Below are 4,647 nucleotides of genomic sequence, written 5' to 3'. Positions count from 1 at the left end.
TTTCCTTGTATGACCTCAGCTCCGGATTGCATAACGGAAGGCATCTGATGAGTCAGGAAAGAAGAAATTTCCTAGCTGTGTGGTAACTCTGCCAGAATCCTGGCCTCCACATGCAGGGAGACGTCGGGGCGGGTCGGGGGAGGCAGATGTTGGAGGTTGCCTCCCAGCAGCCACCGCCCCCGCCCCCATCCACCCTTCCATGTTCTTTCTTGCTAAATAGAACCCCAGTCCTGTTCCGGAATCAGGTGACATGTGTTTCATGGCAGGCTGGTCCCCAGCCCCAGCCCCAGGGAGGAATCTTGATTGGTCTAAATGAGAGGTTTTCAATCCTGGCTGTACCTTCAAGCATCAGGGGAAATTTTAAAGATAGCCACGAATGTATCCCATCTGAGATCAGTTAAAGCAGAGTCTCTAGGACTGGGATTTTGGCATAGATACTTTTTTTGTTTTGTTTTGTAATTCTGCAGGTGATTCTAGTGTACAGCCATGGTTCAGAACCAAACCAATCATGATAGTAATTCCATTCTCCTTGCCAATGGTTGACTTAAGAATGAACGCATGGCATGTTTATGGCATAAAAGGAGATATAAATGGAAGGATCCATATTCTTCAAAAGGGGCATGAGGAAAAGTTATGTCTTCTTCTGACCTTCTGGCCTTTGGACATTGTGTGAGAGTGATGGCAGCCATCTTGCGGCCATGAGGGACAAGCTTGCAAAGGTCACTGTGCTGATGATGGCTGAGCAAAACCATGGCAGGAACCTGGGTCTTGCATTTGCTATTGAAGCCTTGCATTCAATATTGAACTGCTAAGTTAACCAACCCTGGAGCCACCTTATCTCTGGACTTCTGGTTATGTGAGATAGTAAATGTCTTCCTTATTAGTTAAATCACTGGTTAGGTCTTTTTTTTTTTTTTTTTTTTTTGGTTGCTTTGTTTTGTTGCTGATTCACCAGCAAAAAGCATCTTAGATGACACAAGACAGAAAATTCTATCAAGGCTGCCTCTTGGTTCCAATTGCCCTTATAATGATGCCCTTCTTATCTTTCTGTAATGAATAACCACACCTCCCTTCCACAGCACCTCAGCTGAATCTGGCTCCCTTAGGACTCCAGAGAGGCAGACCACCATACTGACTGAGCCCATGGGTTCTGGCACTGAAGTCCGCCTGCCTGATTCAGATATGCACTCCACTACTGACTAGCTGTGTGATTTCTGGTAGTTATTTAAGCCCTCTAAGCCTCAGTTCAGTCATCTGTAACTTAGGGATAACTTTTACCTATTTCCCAAATTTGGGGATTTAATGTGTGGATTTCATGAGCTAATCCACACGAAAGGCCATTTCACAACATTCTAGGTGCCTCCTACTCAGTATTGGGTTAGACATAGGGAGTCTGAGTTTACTAGAACAGTCCCAACTTTTCAGTAAAGGCAATTAAGTAGTAAAACTAAATGCCTTTCTATGACTGTAATTGTAAAAGTCAAGCTCTGTCTCAATTCCTGTTTCAAGCAATGAGGTCTCCATGGCTCTTTCAGGGAACGGAGTGAGCATAGTTTTTATATCCTCTGACAAAGCAGAGGTGAGCTGAGGTGTTCCATCGTACTTTTACTGGGCACAGCACAGACATACGTGTCACCACAAGCTATTCTTGCCGCTGCAGCCGTAAACCCTCAGAGGCTGAGGATGCCAGTTTCCTGACACATGATTCATCGGGCTCGGGATATCCCACAAAGATGCTGGTCTATCTGTGTGTTTCTGTAATGTCTACTGCCATGTACTCAGGAGCACTTGAAAGAGAATCACAAAGGTGGGAGAAAGCAGCCTCCTGGGTTCTGGGGCCTCTCCCGGTGAGGTGTGGCCAAAGGGCTGAGGGCTAATCAAGACAAGAAGTAGGTCTACCTCTTCTGGAATGTTCTGATCCCAGGGGTGAGCCTGGGTTACAAGTTCAAGGAGTTCTTAAGCCTAGCCCCTCAACAGCAGCGGCCCTTTCCCCACCACTGCAGCCTACAGTATCTGTGGGCAGTGTCCAGGCAAAGGACACCAGTGGCTAAAGACATCTCCCTGGTCTCCCTGGGGTTCCAGCCTTCAACCTGGCTTTGCCAGCAGTCACATGCTTGCTCTGCTGTTCAGCGTGACTAGCTCCGAAGGGTAGGATTGGATCAGAGGAGGAAACTATGTCCACATTTTACTTTAATCGCATCTGGTTGAATTTATTGCAATGAAAATGTGGGGTTTTAAGTACACTTTTTTTTACTCCCTTAAAATGACAGTGGGGATTGGTGGAGAGCAGAGGGATGGGGCCGGTGGATGGGGTCAAGAGACCTTTCCATGACTTGTCTGCAATGAGGGTTTCCTGGTGACCCAACCCAGACAGGGTCTGGGCAGCATGGGGGAGGGAGTGTGGCCCAGCCCTTGCCTTCTTCTTCTTCCCTTCTTGCTTCCAAACACGGGTTTGGTACCCACAGACCCCTTCAGGTCTTGCTCATTCTGTCCATGAGGCTTATTCAGAGGCTGCACTCAAACCCTAACATCAAAGACGATCTGGACACGGAGCCAGGGTGAAGCCCCAAACTGCCACCATTTGATTATTTTTCCGTGTGTCTCATGGTTTTGCTTTGACACTATTTCTACCAGTACCTTTGTTTTTTAAAGATTTAATATGTGATACTTAGATATACCCAAAAAGTTTAAAATATAATTACCACCTTTATGCCCACCACCCAGTTTAAGAAACAAACTTTTTACCAATAGAGTTGAAGCTGATCACACTCTCTCCTCCCGCTCCTCAAAATAACCTGAATTTGGCACCCATCCTATGTATCAGTTGGGATTAAGTTTAGCTACAAATCACAGAAAACCCAGAACAGTTGCTCAAGCAAGATAGAAGTTTATTCACTTTCATAAAAAGAGATCTGAAGGAAAGCAGTTCAGGGCTGCTGTGGGAGCTCCATGATACTCAAGGACCAGCTGTCCTGTGTGCCACCATCTACAGTACAGTTTCTACCTCCTGGACTAAGATAGCTGCAAAGATCCAGCCATTTCATCTACTTTCAAGCCAGCAAGAAGGAGAAGGGAAGGAAAGAAGGTGACTTCTTGAAAACTGCATGCTATGGTTACGTCATATCCCACTGCCCAGAACTGAGTCACCAGGCTGCGCCCAGTTGCAAGAGAGGGTGGAAGATGTAGCTTTATTCCACCTGGCTCTGTGCCCAGTTAAAAATCAGGAGTTGCCTTCTAAGGCAGAAATGGAGAGTGAGATCGAGAGACACCTAGTGGTCTCTGCCACATCACAGTCTTTTTTTTTTCTTTCATAATTGAGATTTTATTGGTTGTTTTGAGGATCAGTACACAGACATTTCAATTTGTACACAATTCTTAACATATGTACAAAAATCTAAAAAATCATGTACTTGTGATTCTTTTCTGAACAGTTATTCCAGTGACTTTCCAGCTTAAAATTTGGAGGCAAATTTTCCTTGAGAGGAAATCAAGTAGCAATATCTTCAAATACTGATATGCTGTTACATCATCAGTCCCCCTAATTCACACTTTAATATCGTACACACTACATACTCAAATTGTCAGTCACAGCACATTAACAAAGTTACTAGAAGAACTGGATTACCATGACCAAAGATGTTAGAGTGCGCAAAATTCACAGGTGTGTGATATTAATTAGACTTGGCTTTTTTCTCTCCTGCTTCATCAGAGGCTGGGCTCTCCTCGTTTTTAGTTTCTCCATTTTCTGCAGGGAAGTCTTCTTTAGTCTCTTGGTTAGCCACTTCGGCCTGTTTTCCTTTTGCTCCCCTTCTTCCTTTTGTTTGCATTTTTTTGTCTGAAGATTTATCCTTTCCTGCCACCTCATTTGGTTCAGTTTCCACTTTTGTAGGAGCCGGTTTAGCTGACAACCTCACCGATCTCCTCTTGGGCTCCTCCTTCGCCGCCCCCTCGGTGGAGGTGACCTTCCTCTTGGGCATCGTGGTGGCGGGGCCGGCGCGTGCCAGGTGCCTGCAGGCCGAGATGCGCCAAGAGGCTTCGTGACGCTGGGCTGCCTGACCGCTGCCACTCCTCCCGCCGCCGCCGCCGCCGCCGCCGCCCGAGCTGCTGAGACCCGCCCCCATCACAGTCTTAGCCAGAATGCCAATTTAGGACCTTTTTCTTTTTTTTAAAGAACATTTCTAAGTATTTAGTTTAATTCAAGTATGCAAATAATAAAGCTCAATGAATTTTCACAGATGGATCAAGATATAGAATGTTACCAAAAGCCCAGAAAGCCCTCCTTAAAACTAAAAAAGAATTCAATTAGAAAATAAAATCCCGGGCTTCCCTGGTGGCGCAGTGGTTGAGAGTCTGCCTGCCGATGCAGGGGACACAGGTTCATGCCCCGGTCCGGGAAGATCCCACATGCCGCGGAGCGGCTGGGCCCGTGAGCCATGGCCGCTGAGCCTCCGCGTCCGGAGCCTGTGCTCTGCAACGGGAGAGGCCACGACGGTTGAGAGGCCCGCATACCACAAAAAAAAAAAGAAAGAAAAGAAAATCCCAGGTTAGTAGCTAGCTCATTCCGTGTTGGCTCACAAGAATATATTTTGCATTACTCCGTGGTCTTAACAAGAGTGTATTCCCACTTTCTCTTCGGTAAGTCTTTCT

General features: G+C 46.2%; 1 pseudogene; it reads right to left on the bottom strand.

Moving 5' to 3' along the window:
* Positions 1-3,671: 3,671 nt before the first annotated feature.
* On the bottom strand, positions 3,672-3,977 carry LOC113623665 (non-histone chromosomal protein HMG-14 pseudogene; annotated as a pseudogene).
* Between the last annotated feature and the right edge of the window lie 670 nt (positions 3,978-4,647).

Source organism: Aethalodelphis obliquidens, unplaced genomic scaffold, assembly GCF_003676395.1.
Source record: "Aethalodelphis obliquidens isolate GAN/ISIS:26980383/991018 unplaced genomic scaffold, ASM367639v1 scaffold11, whole genome shotgun sequence".
Lineage (NCBI taxonomy): Eukaryota > Metazoa > Chordata > Mammalia > Artiodactyla > Delphinidae > Aethalodelphis > Aethalodelphis obliquidens.
Note: the sequence above shows the minus strand (reverse complement) of the source record. Positions and strands in the feature narration are given on the sequence as shown.